The 20,553-nt window shown below is 32.5% G+C and overlaps 1 long non-coding RNA gene across 1 annotated transcript in view; it reads right to left on the bottom strand.

The window, feature by feature from the left end:
* LOC141454857 (uncharacterized) overlaps window positions 1-19,138 on the bottom strand; it is a 55,966-nt gene extending 36,828 nt beyond the window's left edge. The window contains exon 1 of the long non-coding RNA XR_012458990.1: window positions 18,576-19,138. This is a non-coding gene — a long non-coding RNA (uncharacterized lncRNA). The remainder of the gene's footprint in view (window positions 1-18,575) is intronic.
* Between the last annotated feature and the right edge of the window lie 1,415 nt (window positions 19,139-20,553).

Genomic DNA, 20,553 nt, shown 5'->3' with positions numbered 1-20,553 from the left:
GGCTGTACCACAACTCGCCTCAGCTCATTAACAACATCCGTAGAAGATCCAATTTTTCTTAAGCCAACTTCTTCAATCAATTTCAATGCCATTTTTGGACCCCCGAATCAACAAGTTTCAAGTGAAGTTTTCTTTAGAACATGTGGTAAATTGGTAAATTTTAAAGGATTTTTCCAAAACTGGGGTAAGTTTTAAATTTATATTTAACCAATTAGGAATGCAACCTTCATTCTCTGATTTGAACAATATTATTTCCTTTGAACAGAACTTTTAACAAACTTACATAATAAATAACTAAATGGCTACACAGGAATCAAAAAAAGTTGAACATATACTGACTAAATTTCAAACCTGCTTATGTTCTTACAAACTGAGTAAAAATTTATTATAAAAAACAATCGGTTCAACTTGTCAGAGTTCCGTTACTGCTGTCTACATCAGCTGGTCTTGTTTTGCATGAGATGTTCTATTTTTATGTGTTAAATTTTCTAAGATATAGAGTAGGCCTTATTGCATATTTAGTATGTGATCTTTTTCAGCAATAAACCAAACTTTAAAATCGTTTACAGACTTAAACTTCAGTTGTAAATAATAAACATTACAGAATTTCTATTTGTCATCTTAAGTTGCAGGAAGAAATCTTAATTTCACTATATTTTTAATTGTAGAAAGGTTCATAGACTTACGAGAACTAAGAGAACGGTAAATCAGATTATTTTTTGGGGTTTATCTCTTTGTTTTTCATCCAGACTTAAAGATTTAATTTATTACTGTTTAGTGGTTTCTATTTCTGCGGTATTTAAAGTGTATAATCGATTTCCTCAATTCATAAACCCATTTCTATAACATAGAGGCCCTATCAGAGGTCCAACAATTTTGAAACCAGCCTAGTGAAGTGAGATGAATAATTTCGTCTCTCAACATTTCACATTTAGAGCTTTGCATTTAGTTTGCTTCTAAACGTAACAAACTGCTTTATATTCACTAGTTTTATTGATACAAAATAGTATTTATTGAATAGAAAGCGGCACTTTGAATTCCTATTTTTGCCCAAATGATTTTTAAACATAAAAGTTCATTACTTGAGATTATTGCTATGAACTACACAGCTTTAGACTTCTAACTACAGACTGTCAGTTCTTCTGGCTTGGCAGTAGATTAAAATAAATTAGATGGTCTAATATTTATGTCAAGTAGATATTTTATTTACATTCAATAAATTAATATATTTAGCATGAAAGAAAAATATGCTGCGAGAAATTGAGATAATATATCTATAAAAAGGTTTTGAGATAAAATAGTTGAATTACAAAATTACATTAAAGTAAATGATGCAACAACATAAATAAATTATAATAAAATAAAATTGAAAAAAAAAGAGTTCATTTAAATTGGGCAAAAACTATAAATACTAAATTAAAATTACATTTTAAAGAGAACTGTGTTTTAGGTAAAGATATTTGCTTAATCTTTACTCGAGCAAAATTAATAATGGTGTATTTCGGGTTTTTGATAAAGGTATGTGCAAGCAACGAGAGATTATTTGTTATCTGTAAATGGGTGGATTTATTTGTATTATTCAAATGGGAAATAGTCTATTAAAACATTCTGATGAGATGATTGTCTTTGTCTTGTTTTGTAAGTGTTTCTGTTTGGTTATTGTTACATATATCCTAGTTTTGAGTTCATTAAGGTAGTGATTTTAGGGAAAGTAAGTTGTGGCTTTCACAGAAGGTTTATTTAGTTATTTTTAAGTCAAATTTTGTGGCTACATATTCTATTTATAAACAGATATTATTTGTGACCTTTGTATATTTAAGAACAATCAGGATATAGAATGTCAACTTCCTCACACGATTGGACTTCTTTATTTCATGTTACTTAATGAGAAGTTTCTTTAACTTAACTTAAACAGCAAGCATCACAAATCAAGTCTACGCTATAAAAATCTAATATCACTTTTTTCATCTGCTAACAAAACAAAAGACCTGTATCGAGGTAACTGCAGAATCTGGACTGCAGCCAGCCCTGAGTCATCTCAGATACGAGGTGCTCAAGATGTTTTGTTAAATAAAAGAAAAGTGAATTATAGATATTGTTAGCTAAAAGACAGATTGTGGTGATGTTTGTTGTTAGGAGTTTAGAAATAAGCAATATGTATTATATTTGACTTTAGTAACATGGAATCAAAGCAGTACGATTGAGTTGATCAGGATTGTTGAATAAAAGGTTCTGATAATTGTTCACAGTATACGTTGGTAAGATTTAACATTTAAAAATTAGAATATTCTAACACAAAATTGGTGATTTAAAATAACCTTTTGGGCACGCAATTTCACTTCCGAAAAATGTATAATTCTGAATGAACTCAAGACCACGCAATAAAACTGTGGTAAACAATTATCCAAATAGTAACTTCTTAACAAAACAAACTAAACAAGTCATTGGGACATATTCAGTGGAATTTACTCGACTTGATCTAAAATAATACACAACAAAGAGTCAATCATTTAACATTTTACCGGAATAAGATCGCTCATGCTTGTACCTTCCTCTTTTTATAAAATCCATCCATTATTTGCTCATTCGAGATTAAGCTATAATCACTTACTTCAAACAAAGCTCGTCTTGATAGAATGCAATTATTGATTCAATATTGTATTTTAAGTTTTATGTCAATGAAATGAGTTCAATTTATTTTATTAAAATTCATTGAATATTAATTATAGTCATTTACTTTTCTGTTTTATTTGTCATGAACTGAATTTAAGTTGAATTTTTATCTCAAAATGGTATATTTTATTATCTTTATTTGCTTATAAGCAAATTCTTCATTTTTCTTATTCATTTTTATTGATTATTATTCTACTTTTCAATAAAATCAATATCACTTTATTGTAATCTTAAAGTCAGTCTACAAGAATTGCCATTCTTCGATAAGCCATTAGAAGTCGGCACTAGTGTAGTATGCAATATAACTACGAAAAATAAACTTTCAAGTTTAAATAAAAAAAAACTATAGTGGTTTAAGTCAATAAAATTGATTCAAATAATTTACTTTAAGAGAAACTATTTCAAAATAATATTTTATAAAATAATTTATCATTTGCTCAGTATTTTGATCTTTGAACTGTTTATTTTTGTCCTGATTACGGAAACAAATATTTTGTTGAATTCGACGAGAAGTTTTTCCATCTAAGGACAACCACCATTAAGTACTATACTTAATGCATGAAGTATTGCACTTAGTAGAAAAGGTGCAAATTAATGAACGAGAATCGTAATTAGAATCTTGGTGAATTTAATCTTATTCGTATCTAGAATCGAATATAGGATAATAGTTAAAGAGGATAATAGATAAAGAGAATAATTTAGAGAATAATAGTTATTAACTATAGTAGTGTAGCAACCGTATCTATGGTAATTTTCAATCAGCTTTACTTCTTGGGCTGAAAGTTCGCTCAAAAAGGTTTTTCTATTCGGAAAATCTGCTGAAACAGATTTACTCGCGAGCTGTTTGTTACTCCTGTTGCGAGTAAAAATAAATGGATAATTTTTTAAAGCTCTAAATAGGAAAATCGTTAAAAGATAAAATTGTGCTTTCTATAATCTCGTTCATAAGCTGTGTTCCTTTAAAAATGTGGTTCTGAATTGATGAACCTTTTATACACCTTATGTTTTCCCCAAAGGTGGGATGGAAATCACTAAGCAAGAACAGTAATAATAACTATTAGAAAAACTATGTCTTAAAACTTCACATATAATCTGATATAACCGTTCTGTAAGTTCTAATAAGACTCTGAGAATCTTATTTTCTGAGATCGAATTCAAAGATAATGAAATTGAGAAATCTCTGTAAACATAAAGCTGGGTCTATCGTTCGACGAGATACGGCGCGTACTTTGTGATTTGATGCGCGTGGCGATACTTTTAAAACAACGACGAATTTGAATCGCGTCGGCTTTTAGCTCGTCTGAGAAAAGCGCGTCGCTCGTGAAGAGGGACCGGTCGATTTTCACGTATCTAGCCGCTTTATTGGTTTCGCAATTCTTCTAGGTAGCATGCTACCGTTATACGACGTTCTGCGATCTTCCGTTCCGAACTGAATTAATCGCGTTAGTTCTTGCTCATTTAGACCCAGCTTAATAAGACGGCATATTAGGAGAATTCTATAAAGTTTTTTATTTAAAAGAATAAATACAAGTTTCAGTCTGACAGCGATCAAAATTTCTGGTTTAAATATGAAACAAAAGATCAGGTCCAATATTTATGCAAAAATTGTCCTACAAATTCAGTCGTTATTAATTATTACACATTCAAACAGAAAACTCTCTAACATGTCTACAGACTAACTGTTCTGGAAATATACTATAACTATAGATATATAACTATAAAAATGCTACAACTAACTATACTATTTTTGGTTTTCTGATAATTTACGAAAATGCATTCTAGTTTGGAATTTAAGTTCATTGTGCTTAACCTAATCATGCTTGCCTTTTACAAAGAAAGCTTGAATAGTGCACACATATAAGGCTGAAAATTTGCATCCTAATAGGCTAAATATTAAATTCAAGATGCAAGTAATTTGGAATAATCATTTGTCACGTCTGGTAAATCTTATTTTGAAGTAAATGATGATTAGAGATTATAGATTATTTAGGTATAGATAAACTGGTTTAGATGGAATAGATGTATTGGATAAGGTAGGATAGGTGTACTTAATTAGATGGGATAGAATTATTGAGTTAGATTGAATAGATGTACCGGATTTGTAGGATAGATGAAGGATTAAATGGGATATATATGAACTGGGTTAGATGGGATTGATGAACTGGATGGGATCGACGTATTGGATTAGAGGGGATAGATGTACTAGATTAGATGGGATGGATTAGTTGGGATAGATGTACTGGATTAGATGGGAAAGATGAGCTGGATTAGATGGTATAGATGTACTGGATTAGAGAGAATAGATGTACTTGATTAGATGGAATAGAGAAGCTGGATTAGATGGGATAGATGAAGTTAATTAGATGGGATAGATGAGCTGGATTAGATGGGATATACAAACTGGATTTGATGGGATATATGAACTGGATTTGATGGGATAAATGAATTAGATTGGATAGTAATAATCGTTCAGAGTATCGTTTTGTTTGGAGTAGTACAAAAATGGTACCTCTATTTATTTTTGAATTGATGCCTCTTTTCTTCTTTTGAACTTAACTCTAGACGAAGCTGAATTCTATCCAATTCTTTTACACTTTTTGTAACAGATTTCCTGAAACACTTTTTTACTACTATTTTATTTCATTTTTTAAGGACTTGATGCTTTGGTATCAAACGGCTTTTAGACTTTTCGCATTTCAAACTAAGATTAAACATCTAATAGTTAAACCCATTATTGTTCGGCCGGTATCCTAAATTTGCAATTAAAAGTAAATGTAAAACTTAGAAGGTGTTACAAACAAAATATTACATTAGTAATTTTAATTACCTTACAAATTAAAAAAACAAAAATATTCTATTATTGATTCATTGACATTTAACTTGTTAGGAATTTCATTGTTTGTATCTTGTGAGCGGAGAGTTCAGTTTTGCTCTGAATTAGGTGGATTTGGTAAGATGGGTTAATGGAATGTTTTATATTTTTTTAACCCGGTACAGTCCTGAAGTCCTGGTCCTGGAATTTGAACCTGGACTGCCAACAGAAGAGCTGTGAATAGAGAAAGGACATACTTTACTTCAGCTTTCCAGGTTCATATTGTCCACTATACTGTTTTAAACCAACTATTGCAGACCGGAAAATAGACTTCCTTTAGTATTAATTTCGCATTTTCTTCTATCCTTAGGTCGAAAAACATAACTATTTGTTCTTCGGTAAAATAGTGGATAAGAAAAACATGTATCCTTCATTTGCGACTAGTTTTTCTTTTATCCAGAAATTACGATTGACTATTACTACTTTCCGGCAGTTTTTTAGTGGTTCCGGTAACATTGCCAATAAACGCCGCAAGGGGTAGCTGATGCATGCAGCATGGGGAGTAGCGACCCCACGGTTACCCCAGCTCAAAATACCATGCACTCTTTATAACAGAAGCAATAAACACATGCAGACGTAACAAAAACCACTTGCCATCTCCAAAGGGAGGCTGTTTTTTTTTGTTTTCTCTGTTTCAGCTCGGGAGTGTTAAAATTCCGGGAGTGTTTTTATCGGAGATTGCTTTCAACTTTTTCATTTTCATTTCTTTTATATTTATTTATTTATATTTTTCTAAATTTCGCAATGTAATGCGCTATTATTTTTTGCGTTACTCTGATGCGGTGCAGAAGAAGAAGAAGCAACATCGATGGATATGTAACTGCAAGATATTGTTACATATCCCAACCTACAGCAGACCAGGTAGACTGGGGAATTATAGTGGTTATATCGATGACGTTCGGGCGCGATTAGTAGCGTGCCACTCGCTCTAGGCTCGCCTGCAGCGAGTGACACTTTAAAATCTCCTTATCAAAATTTATCTTTTTAGACGGCCAAATTTTACTTAGTAATTAATTACATTACTCTTCTTTGCAAACTATCTTTTCCGTCAACAATAAATACTTCGAGTTTATCCATAATTATGATTCCATTTATTAGGGCATGTTAGGAACTTCAAGAAGAAGGATGATACAACATATTAGATAGTTAAAGTAATTTCAAAATTAAAGTTTAGATTTTGCTTTTTAGTTAGGGTTTTCAGGTGGACCAATACAACATATTAGATAGTTAAAGATATTTCTAAATTAAAGTTTAGATTTTGCTTTTTAGTTAGGGTTTTCAGCTATACATCAACCAGCCACTCTTTAGTGCATGATATATATTTAGTGCATGACAAAATGACACTAGTCATTTTATAAATAAATTGAATCATAATTATTCATTTATATGGCCACTACTAATATCCTTCTTCGGAACTTCAAGTCCAAGTAGAGCAGCAAAGTTCAGTCAATTCTTATATTACTAAGCATGCTTTCTTTCTTTGCATGATTATTTCAAATATTTATTCATATTTATATATTATGTATTTATGTACATTGCGTTTTTTTATATATTATGTATTTTCAGGTTTTATATTGTATTTTCAGGTTTTTATGTTGTATTTTGTTGTTGGTTTTTTTTCAGTTGTTGTTTTGTTGATTCATTCCATTGTTTCATTCCTCTCGTTTTTCGATTTTCAGTTGTTGTTGTTGTTGGTTGTATTGTTGGTTTTTCTTGTTCTATTTTCTTTTGTTTCCCCCAAAACGCGAATAATCTATTTTCCGCCATTCATGCCAAATTTTTTTCGCGGCTAACCGTATTCCAAAAACACTAGTTTTCACCCCGTTGCCTTCGTAGGCGATGAATGCCAATATAATATTGACATTTGCTAATAAGCCTGCTTTATAAGGGGGTCAAAACTGGCTGGAATGCGGTTTTATATATAGGCAAGAATGGTATTATTTTGGGGGGCCAAATTCTGAGCTCTACCTCCACGTGGTGCCCCCCGGGTAACTGCTCCTCTGAGCAGGCTAACAGAGCCAGTTCCTAAATTCCAAAAACACTAGTTTTCACCCCGTTGCCTTCGTAGGCGATGAATGCCAATATAATATTTCTAAGGTATCTTTATAGCCTTTGAATACGATAATAGTCCAAAGGTTTGTAAAGCCGTTAGGGAGATCATGCCGTCAACTTATTAAACAAGAGCAGATCTTCTCCTTCGACTATGATTCGACTGAATGTAGCCAGATTGTATCCCCCTTCCTTCGAAATTTCCCCCCAAAAAATGTTACTTCAAGTAAGATCAAAGATATATCGCGAAAAGCAGCAAACTTACCTTAAGATTTTCATCCGCTGGGCTTTTCTTTGGCGTATGTTTAAAATCGACAAAAATTGTATTACACCAAGAAATCTGGGTGTCTGAATGAAAACAACTTAAGCATAGAGTATATTTAAGACGTGTTGTGCTTATTCTAACGGTAAAAGATTCAATGATTCAATTATTAAATGCTTAGATGTTAAATATATGTGAAACGTGTTTGATTTAAATTCCGCCGTCTTACTCTAATTTCCTGTCCAAGCTATCCAAGCTGATTTGTTAACCTTTTAGCGTTTAATCAACCATTATACTTAACTTTTTAAGGTTATTATACAGGTGGCAAACCAACACAATAAAGTATAAAGACAAAATTTTAACCTCTAAAGTTTAGAGGATAGCCTAATCATCTCCTACCCTAAGAGGTGCTCTTAGTAGAATTTCCAAGGGTAGAGAAATGTCGGATTAGCGGAAGTGCCACTTTGTGTATTTAAATTTTGTGATTATAAAAAAAATATAGCCATTTATTTATTTTATTGGATTAAGAAAAGTAATGTGACTGTTAAAACACCAGACAACATAATAACCAACAAAACAAACGCACTTTTACAATGTTGATATTCTTCATTTCGGCACTATTTATAAAATAATCCTCGTTTCTGTTATTATGGATGAAATGTTTATTTTTTTTGAAGAGGGTAAATATTGCCAGACTTTACTCAGACACACTCCAGAGAGATAAGGTATTTGTGTTTAAATGTTTTATTTCTTTTTCCGCCATTGTCTCACTATCCAATATTTCAAATAGAAATATTGATAAATGCAGTCTACTAGAACCTGCAGAACTGTGCATTTTTTTTTATCTTACTCGTTTATATATATTATTACTAATAAAGCATTAGTAATTGCATAGCTTATTGCGTCTATTATAACCTAACTGCGCAACATTGTTACTTGGTATTAACTATTTAATTATTTTGTTTCAATTTTAACTGTTGCAATTCTTACGCTAAATTATCTAGTTTTTCATTCGTTTTTTTTTTAATTTCTCTCTTTCTGTAACAAAAGAATTACAATTTTTCCACAACTCTTAGAAAAGAAATATTTCATTGGTGAGATTTTGCTTCTCTTTTTTTGCAACTGTCTACATTACACGTAGGTTAGATTGGTTCCTTGATTATATTATTTTATTTATTTTTTTATTAAAGGCATGCCTACATCTTAGGTTTTTGGCGCTCGGAGATTTTTCCAGTACTCTGCCCGGCCTCCAGTGTTGGATAGTGAGCTGTAAGACTCTTCTAAGAAGATAAACTCGTAAGAACCAGAACCTGAATGCGAACCTGAGATCTTCGCGTTAGAACCCATGGTGACTATACATCCTTTATTTAAGAGGACAACTCTCTATTTATTTTCTAAAATAAGCCTTTTTTTCCTTTTTATTTTGTAAAGTCGATGCAAAGCCTAAAACAAATTTTCATTGGCAAATAATAAATATGTGCACGAATGAAAAACCCCATTAAAGGTAAGCACATTAGAAGCATTGTATTTCCGTCAAATACAACTTTCAAATAAACTATATATGGGAATTTTATGTCGTTTTATAAAGCGTGAACTGGCTCTATTAAAACAAATTAATTCTACTAAAAAGTATCAAAATTAATATTATTTAAACGTTTACAATGTGCATGTGATGTTTAATAATTAAGACTGTTTAAAATTTTAATATATGCATTGTTGTATTGCACTATTTTCGCAATCAATGTTATAAACTTATGAATTATATATTGTATATTTTTATTTTCTTCGATATGTCCTTTATTTTACCCCAAAAAATGTGACCACCGTAAGTAGACTCTAACCAAACAGCTAACGTTGAAAAAATGAAATAAATTTAAATACCTATAAAATAAAGGTAATAGTATTTTTCATTTTTAATCAATCAATTGATTTATTTATTATTTTTGTGATGCCTGCCGCCACGTTTGTGCGTCAGAGCATTTACAAACTTTTATTAGCGTAGTTACGTGTCAAGTTTATCAAATTTATTGCTTTTTAAAACCTATTTTTAAACTTTCTGTTTTATGTTTGCATTTATGTTTGGGAAAATATGAGGTTTTTTTCAATCTCATATTCAGGGAACCTCAAAATTTCTTGGAAGAACTCAATTTCGAAAACTTGATAGGAACGTAAGTAATACAAAAGTTAGAGAAAGTAAAACTTGTTTTTTATTATTATTATAACAAACTAATTTAAATACAATATTAAATTGCGCAATTATTAATAATTTAATAGAAACACTTTCAGAAATAATAATTTTTAATAGAAGACATTGTATCTATGTGTATATATTTGGTCACAATTGCGGCATTTTCTGTAACAATTAATTATTTCCATACGATGTAAATTCGTTCCATTTTCACATATATAATATAGTACTTTATCGATTTCTTTATTAGTTTTCGATCTTGTAAAGGTAATGCAGTTAAAAATATTTGTTTAAAAAGGAAATTCTTGTGCACTTCCTCCGTAGATGGTATTTTTAAAATTAAATTAAATCAACTAAATATTAATAAGTAATCATATGATTTAAACTTTTAATTTCTTTATTTTATAACCAAACTTCGTTTGTTTACAGTTTAGAAGTTTGCAAAGAAATGTGGGCTGCAATTTTTGTCGTTTGTTTTTTCCTTTTCTATCTGGGAGTTTCATCAGATAAAGAAATTATCGACAATCTGTGAGTAGTACTTATAAACCTTCTTTAGCTTTTAACCATTTGATAAGCGCAACAAAACTTAAACATGGACTTAATGACTTTGAAACGGCAAGAAGTTGTTAGTTGGCTTGAAGCATGTGTCCCTTTTTTTTATGTGTGAAAGATTCGTGAATATCCTTACAAAAAAAATATGAAATTTACTATCTATTTACTATTTATAAAGTGTAAGGTACGCTAGCAACACTGTAGCTACAATCAAGGGGAATAAGCCAAGATTCCCTTAGATTCTCGGACAAACGATCCTGGAATTTTCAATTTTCTCTTTAAAAAAAGCTAAAGTCACAATTTAAATTGATATCGAGGTTATTCATCCTCCAATAAAACCATTCAACTCCTTCTTTCTCTTACTTCCAGCAAGGAAGAAGATCGTGACCAAATTTTTCGAAATTTTTATTTTACTAGTGCATGTTTTTGAGTTCCCTCCCGGAATTCATCAAAAGAATGTTTTTATCACATGCTCTGTGTGGATTGGACACTCCAGCTGAGCGGAGAAAGCTCAGACTTTGAATCTCTTGTAGCTAAGCCAATGAAACGTGGCGATCTAAATCACTCAGCCTTTACGAAGATGGTTTTTCACTTTTTTACCATTTCTTCGAAAAATACCTCCTACGACAGTAAAACTTAAATTTAATTTTTCACTTTTACGATATTTTTTTCGAAAATGCCTACTACCTAATTTGGCTGTTTTGTAATTATGTTCATTTTGTAGATAATTATGTTATTCAAATACTTTTTCTGGGCAAATCTATTTTAGACCAATTCTGTGGTAAAAGTTAGGACCTCTAATAAGAATTACAGTCGTGTGAGTGTCACACAAGATATTTTTTATAGAGATGATACATTAACCCCTTAACGTGCACGCTCGAGTTAACTCGAGCGCGCTAAACTGGCCAAACTGTTCACACTCGAGATAATTCGAGCGGCGTTGCACTTTATGCTACTATAATTTTTCACTCTCGAATATAATCGAGAATTGAAAATAATGTGAAAGCAAAGAAAAGCAATCGTTTTATAGATATTTATCATTTACATGGGATTGTAAGCTATAACACTTACTTATTCAAATATAAAATATAGCGGTTTTTCAAAAAAAACTGTGCATTAAGGGGTTAAGGCAACTTTTTTTTCAATCATCTTTTTTTTTCTCTCCCCTCCACACTGACCTAGGTTAATGGAGGATGATTTAGAAGAGGACGTCTACAGACCAACTGTTACACACTACTCTAAATGGAACACAGAGAATGATGCTGCATGGGAAACTTGCCATCCGTAAGAGTAAATAGAGTAAAATAATTCTGCCAAAGATCTAGCTGTAGCAGTGGACGTGACTTAGATAATAATTTGTTGTTACAGCTGGCAATAATTTCTATGTTTAGATTTTTTTTTTGTAAATAACTGATACAAAAATACATTTTCCTAACAACAAATGATTTATATTTATTTTAATTATTTCTGTGAAAAAGAATTTGTTATCTTTGTTAAATAAAGAATAAAAAAAAAAACTAATTAAGGAGCTTTTTCACTGCAGTGACGCCAACACTATTGACGTCCTACTATAACCTCAACATATCTATGTAATGATCCTTACAGTATATATAGTACTTTGACACGCTAATCAATACTTTTTTCTTATTCGTGGCAATATTTCGAAATTGCGGTCGAGCCTCTCTTTTAAACGATAAGAAAAACAAAACATAATCATAAATTATAAATTTAAAGTTAGAGATCCGCTCTAGTGGGCGTGGCTATTGCCAAATTGTGATCAATGTTGAGCGAGTAAAGGTTGTTATTCTCAAAAAACTACCGCTACAATCTCTTATTGTAAATTCTAACCTAATTTTAGAGAGAGGGCTTCGAATTGGAGACTGCAATTTGCAATTAGATGTCATTTAGGCCTCAAAGCTTTGAATACTGTTTCGGTTGCTTGGTCCCCTGGGTCATTCCGGGTAACGAACTTGCTGATGAAACAGCAAAGGAAGGAGCTGCGTTGATAACAATCAACTCCTCAGCCCATTATCCCTGTATCCTATCGACGATGTAGAACCGAGGTGGCGCGGTGGATTTTTGAAGGAACATCGGAAACAGTGGAAATCTCCCCCGAGCTGACTGCCGTCAGGCTAAAGAAATTCTTGGGCCTGTCAAAAACCGGCTATAGTTGGTTTTAGCAGGTCCCGGATCCGCCAGTTGGTTCAGGTGTAGAGTGGACAGGCGAATTTAGGGTACCATCTTTTCAAATACGGCCTCACAGTCGCCAATTTGTGCTGGCTGTGGTGAGTCCAATGAGACTGTGCGGCACTTTGTAGAGGTGTGCCCCGTTTATTCTAAAACTAGATTTCTCATCTTCGGGGAGGTTAAGTGTTTCCCTTCCCGGAGATTGTGGTATCTGGTAATCTTTACCAGAACTTTCTAGTTTTATTCAGTGCACTGGGCGATTGAGTCGCCATGCTCCCTAGTGTCCTGTTACTACTTTATTAGTTTATTGTCTTGGCATCTGGCAACTTTTAGCCGGATTTGTTGTTTTAAAGCCCCGGTATCACTCATGAGCTGAGGGGTGGGCGGGGAACAATGGGAACCATTTTGGATTGCCTGCGTTCCTTCCCTTTTTTGGTGGAACCGCCTTTTTAATACAATCTACAATCTCAAAGGGATACATTAAGCCTCAAAGAATTAATTATGGTATTTTTGGATGGGGTGCTTTTTTGTTTGTGACCGCTATTGGTAAGCAAGAACTCAAGACCCCAGGTTTGGGGCCATTGATTGGAGCTTGCCATGAAATTGCAAGTGAATAAAATGGCTAAAAGCTGGTAATCTCCAAAGAGGTGAATCGGAATTTAATTCTTCTGGCCCCCGAAATTCTCTCTCAATTTCCCCCTCCCCCCCCAAAAGTGGTTTGACGGTTCTATTTTTAGACTGAGTAGTACCATTGAAAGCGAATGATCTATAACAACTTTTTTTATTTGTACTCAGGAAACCAGGAAATTGACATTCCTTGTCAAAATTTCAAAATAAAAAATCTGCCCAAATTGCTGTACCTTCTCATAATTTAGTAGAATGAGTGAAACTAAAAATTGCTATTAAAGCATTCAATATTATTCTAATGTAGCTTGCATAATATTGATTTTTAAAAGAACGAAGAAATAAAAAGTTGTTTTGATTTTAGTAAAGGTCTCGTTTTACAGGTTAATTGTACCGCTTTTATCGAAAAAAATGAAATGTGAAATTCATTTTTATCATTTCCGGTTAAATAAATAAATCCAGTAAAAACCGCAAGAAACAGTTCTGGCTGATATTAATGTCAGAGCGCGCAGTAAGAGATAAAATTGTGGGAGCAAAGTCTCTGAAAGAGAGCCCAGGCGAAATGAGACCAAAGTTGGTGTCTTTATTCAGTGATAATTAAAGAAGTAGATTAATTAGAAAAACTGGAATAAGGTAACGCGGTTATTTGTCCCAGAAAGAAAGTTTTGAATAGCTGTATCATATTTCCGGCCAGTTTGGTTGAATTTTAGATTGACTTTAGTACTATTGCGGTTCGCTAGTATGATATTTGTAAGTAGGACTCCTCAAAACGGATATTTTTGTATAAAAACTGAACATCCTTTTCCGGTAGAAGATATTTTACATCCAAATTGCTGTAGACTCTTCTGGTTGAATTCATTAGGAACAACGATTTGCTGAGTATGAATGTAGCAGATTGGGCACGTTTTTGTTGGATTAGTGGGTTTGGTTTGATTAAGGGGAGGCCAGGACTCACCACGAGTTGTAGAGCCATCGAAGTAAGAAGTTAGTGGGTTTGTGGGTTATATGTTTATATGAAGGTCAGTACATATTGTATGTAGAATTTTAGGTACAGGCATCTTGGGGTGTGACGTATCTCGAATAGTCCATCTCATTTAGTAAGGTAAATTGTAGGTTTTGTGTGAGTTGTTGTGGATTTGATGGGATAAAGGAACTGAATTAGATTGGATAGTAATAATCGTTCAGAGTATCGTTTTGTTTGGAGTAGTACAAAAATGGTTCCTCTATTTATTTTTGAATTGATGCCTCTTTTCTTCTTTTGAACGTAACTCTAGACGAAGCTGAATTCTATCCAATTCTTTTACACTTTTTTACTACTATTTTATTTCATTTTTTAAGGACTTGATGCTTTGGTATCAAACGGCTTTTAGACTTTTCGCATTTCAAACTAAGATTAAACATCTAATAGTTAAACCCATTATTGTTCGGCCGGTATCCTAAATTTGCAATTAAAAGTAAACGTATAATTTAGAAGGTGTTATAAACAAAATATTACATTAGTAATTTTAATTACCTTTCAGATTAAAAAAAAACAAAAATATTCTACTATTATTTCATTGATATTTAACTTGTTAGGAATTTCATTGTTTGTATCTTGTGTTTTTCAAAGCGGAGAGTTCAGTTGTGATCTTAATTGGGCGGATTTGGTAAGATGGGTTAATGGAATGGTTTATTTTTTTTAACCCGGTACAGTCCTGAAGTCTTGGTCCTGGAATTTGAACCTAGCCAACAGAAGAGCTGTGAATAGAGAAAGGACATACTTCACTCTAGCTTTCCAGGTTCATATAGTCCACTATATTGTTTTAAACCAACTATTGCAGACCGGAAATAGTAGAATAAACTTCCTTTAATATTTATTTCGCATTTTCTTCCATCCTTAGGTCGAAAAACATTACTATTTGTTCTGTATTCTTCATTTGCGAATAGTCCATCCTTGTAAAGAGTGAGTGATCCCTGTAGTTAAAGAGCCAGAGGATGATGCCATTAGCTGTATATCTTACAAATCTATGGCCTCCCCTCCAAATAAAAGAAACTCACGATTACAATCTTCCCTTTAAGTAGAGCAAGAGAAAGTAAAGCTGGTTAGTTCTTTGGTTCTTCACCCACTCAAGGTGATCCGTGAGCGATCTCTGTTTACAGGTGTTAAAGTAATTTCGGCTGTAGTATTAGCAAGTTAAAGTGGTTCGTAAATAACAGAATGATTCAATAATAAGGGGAAATGACGGGTGACTTGTAAGGAAATGTGCAACAGTTCAGCGATATACCACGTTCTCTCTCTTCTTATCTTATCGCCATGTAATCCAGTGTATAGGTCACTTTTTATAATTTTTTTGTTTATTTTGTTTAATTAATAATTATCGATAAGAAAAGAAAATAACGCTCTTCAATTCTTAATTTTATAAACTAAATTCTATTTTAAATAAAAATTATTTTTAGCGAGGCATTTTTAGATACCACTTTAAATGAAAAATTTCAATTTCAAATTGAAAGTACGGTTAAGTTCTCAGGGTTGGATATCTCTCGACTTCAACTAAATCACACTGACAGAACAAGTACAGTGTGAGACTAGAACATAAGTGATGGCAAAATCCCTACGACAACCTCTGATAATGAATAAAAGTCTGAAACCGGTCCAGGGAACTGGTTACACTTACTGCGCATAATTTGTATTATTTGAAACATTTTTACCCAGAAAATTAGGAGCAATTCCTGATGAGCGGAGAGATTGAGTTTATTTTAAACGTACTTTTAAGATGTTGGTATTTATTACATATTAAATGTTATAAAGATTAAAGATGTAGCACTCGCTACAGGATGTCGATGCTCTTCAGGTCTCTAGGAAGTCTTGGGGTCACTGGGTTGTGATATTTAGTCTTGGCAAGTTGTTTTAGAAATGGAATGTTGAGGTCGTTGTGAAGAGTGAGGTTAGTCACGTAGAAAAAAGCGTCAACTATCTGTCGGAGGAGTTTTGACTGAAATGTCTTGTACAGTCCGTATGTTTGTAGGTTTGGCTGAACCCCACAGCTCTAGTCCGTAGGTCCACATAGCTTTGAGGATAGTATAATACACTCTTTGTAAAGCACTGCAAATTAGCAGCCTATGTCCTACGACTTCATCCCTAATTTGTTGATCTCTATCCTCAACTTATCCCTCCAATCTCTTTCCCCTAAATTACATTTTTGAAAATTAACGTCTAAATTTGAAAAACCTAGTTGGGTTTCCTTCAAGAAAGAGCAAAAAAGAATGGGTAAATCCCATTTTCATTGACAGGTTTTTTGTTACTTTCTATGCATTGAATTTAAATCGAATTCAAGTTTAATTTCTCCTACACACAACAACTGACTCATTTTACATTGTATTTACATATTTAAGTGTGTGCACATTTAGCGTGGTCACAGCAATTCGAAGTGTATGTATACCTCAGAGAACAAATCGAAAATTTTACATGATTCTATAATTTCTCATTATAATTATTTTATTTAAAAAAAAAATACTAATCGATAAAATTTACACGCAGATTTTATTGTAAGTTGCATCTGTTGCAAGGTTGTAACCTCCACTTATTCATTCTTTTGTAACCTTCACATGAAGTCATTCATTTTCAGGGTTACTGGTTCAATGTTAAATTCTTATTTCCTGAAATTAAAAAAAAAAAGCCTAATATTTAATTAGATTTGAGGAAATGAGAAGAACAAATTTAGTACATGGTCAATAAAGGTTTTGCAAAAGATATTTGTGAAATATAGTTTAAAACATAATGGCATAAGAGAGGGCCAAAATGGTCGTTTTTAAGGACAGTTTTAAATAAATTCTCCAGCATTCAGAAACTAAGGTCGTTTAGCATACGTATAAATCTTTAATCAAATCTGCATAACTCAAACAACGCAGAAAGTTTAGAACTGTTATTAAGTTTATTGTGTTGCACTGTGTGCTAATAGGAGCTAGTCGAAACCCAGTCGAGGCCATGTCATCATTTACGAGGGTCAGTTAATACTTAAACAGATACCTTAAATCAAAAATTGTTAGTTAAATCAATACACTTTTTGGTTTATTTTCCACATAATCCCCACCAACTTCTATGCACTTGTCCAATCTTCTTATCCCTTCAGCGAAGAGTTCTTTACCTTGATCTTCAAGCCAGTTTTGTTTACCACTTTGTTGACGTTGAAATTAGTGCCACGCAAAGCTCCTTTCATCGGATCAAACAGATGAAAATCCGAAAGAGCAAGGCCAGCGCTGATTTTGCCAATTGTTGAGCGCCTATTGTGCCGTAAGAAGTTGAGCGTTGTCATATTTTACTACAAATGTCCTTTTATTAACCATTAACCAATGTCTAGACCGGAAATCGAACCCAGAACCGCAATACATCTTAGCTTTGTGGACCTCGCAACTAACCTCTCAGCTACCATATCTAAAAACTACGACTTGTACTTAAAGTAAGAAAAATTTAACTAATTACGACTATTTAAATTTACTTTTTATGACTACAAATACATATCTGAATGTTAATCCCCAGAATTATTGAGCTAAATTATGGTCATATTACCGATTTGTTTTTAAATCTATTGTACTATAACCTTCTGAAAGTAACAGTTTACTTTACTTTTAAAGTTAACTTTAACATTATTATGCAAGTAGTTTTATAGCAACAGAAAAGAATACAGTATTCAACACATTGTATTTTGACGAGTCACTATATACATTGTCAAACAAATAACTCATTTTAATTCCTGGAGACTGATAGATAAACAAGCCGACATTATTATAAATTTACATTTACAGTTACACTCATGTCCAAGTTAAACTCATTTACTTTTACAAAAATAACTAACGAGGGAAAATACGAGATAAAATTTTACTTACATTTGGCATGTACTGTGTATATTTATAAAAGAGGTTTTTGCCCACTTTTCGTAAATATTGATCAATAATTATACACATTTTTAAACCTAATAATTGTACAGATTTCAGTTTGAGTAGTTTGTCGGCTAGAGATAAGTTGCTGCTGTTAGTTTCGAACATGAACTTACTTTTAGTAGGGGATTATCAATGAAATAATGTGAACTTTTTCAGTTAGGCTAGCAAACTTCTGGTACGGAGGCCGAAACACTTTTTCTTAAACCTTATTTATCTAATAAATAAAAACAACAGAAAGAAAACCTACTCACCACAAAAATAACAAGATAACCTTTGCATGTGCAATCCTAAAGTTGAAGGATGCTACCTTCTTTGTAGGTTAACTTTCATGTGACATTACCACTTGACCATTCTACGGTCTCTTGTTGCAGATTAATTGAACACATCATGACCCTTCTCACTTGTAGGAATACATTATTCTTACTTTGAAAATGGATGGGATTAGTAAAGTGTAGTGTGATTACTAAACGTGTAAATATGTAAATAATTTTCTGATTATTTTTTCCCACACAATTTAAATTAACTTCTTGCATTAAATCTTGTTATTCCCAGATAAGCTGTGGGTATGATTAAGAATGTTAAAAAAATTTAACTTTTACAGGATTTGGGACTCTCTGGATTCCATCTGTTTACAAATCCAAAGAAATTTATGCCAGTAAAATCCTTTTTTACTTAAATTATCGGATACGAGTAATGATTTTCCTTAAGTAATTGCCTATTTTTTCAGCCAGACTTAACGTCCAGTCACCTAATTAGGTGTCGTGGACGGAGACGAAAAGCAAACATACTTTACTGCCAATTTCTTTTATTAACCATTAAATTAAAACCCAAGGCCTAACCCGGGATTCGAACAACAATATATCTCAACTTTGCAGGCCTTGTCTCTAACCGTGGCGCCTGAATTTATACTAAGAAGACCTAAAAAAACAAATTCACATAGTATACTAAGCATTAGGTACTTTCGGTGGAGAGATTGACTTCGTTCTTTAAATGCAGCCTTAACCCTTCTTAGTAACATCTAAAACCTATCCACTTTCCTCTTCTAGAAGTGCCCTCAGCAGAATTTTCCTGCTAATAAACTAACAAAGAAAATGCCTCATTAAACGGTAGAGCTGTTTTCGAGAAAATCTTAAAAATTACGAAAGATTCACGCAGAAAAATGGTAATTCCATTTATCTCGAGGAAACAACAGTTCAGACGTACTGGTTAAACCAAATGGAAATATTAGGTTCTTGCGAATTTCCACTTTCTTTAAAAAAGATATTTTGTAAACATTCGCAAATTGTCTAAAAAAGCATTTGTCTGATTTTAGGGAGGTCCTTAACTCTGAGTATGAAACATGACCGTATTATTTTATTTACCTCATTAAAAAATAATAATTTTTTTTATTATTATTATTAGAAAAGCACATTAATTAAAACAATGCGGTAGGACAGTTGTATAAGGGTTGATCGTCAAAAAGTGCACGAAAAAGCGTAACGTTGAAAAACACCCAACTTTGACCATTTTTTTCTCTTTTTCTATAAAAGACAGAATTTCCAAATTTTTAAAATATAGGACAAATCCTCCTTTATAACTGTAATTTTTTTGCAACATCGCAAGATTTGGAATATGTACGAGTATGTATAATCGAAAATGAGCAAAAAATGGATTTTCAGAAATTGTTGTCAGCTTTTTTTGTAACATAGCGCTTAAACGTGCGAACCGATTTACTTGATAGAAATGATGTTTCTTGATGAAACTTTTACCAAAAACAACCTTAGAACAGTGGGAATGTAGCTGATAATAGCTGCGAGTAAACAGTACAGATGACCCGGCTAAGCTAGCTAAAGAACTCTCTCTTTACAATGTCAATTTGTTTATTTTCACACATTGTATGAATGTGGAAGTATTCTCTGATGTAATTCCAAGTATATATAAAAACCAGCCTTTTTATTGACTACTGACCTCTATTCTGTTCGTTTCACACAGTATAATACAAACAGAAATCAACATATACATAGAACTATAGGTTTTTATTTACAGAAGATTTCACTTCCTGTAATATTAGTAGTTCTAGCTTCCGTCATGTCGAACAACCCACCCGCATTATTTAAACATGTCATTTCATATTATTTGTAATAAAAGTTCCAAGATATGTTACATGAGTTTGTGCGAGTAGTATACTTACATAAATACCGTATCTGCCACCGCAGTTTGTCGGTAGAATTAATTTTTTGTTTTTACTTT

The sequence above is a fragment of the Rhodnius prolixus genome, unplaced genomic scaffold, assembly GCF_049639745.1.
Source record: "Rhodnius prolixus isolate KJV_2025 unplaced genomic scaffold, Rpr scaffold_15, whole genome shotgun sequence".
NCBI classification, from domain to species: domain Eukaryota; kingdom Metazoa; phylum Arthropoda; class Insecta; order Hemiptera; family Reduviidae; genus Rhodnius; species Rhodnius prolixus.
Note: the sequence above shows the minus strand (reverse complement) of the source record. Positions and strands in the feature narration are given on the sequence as shown.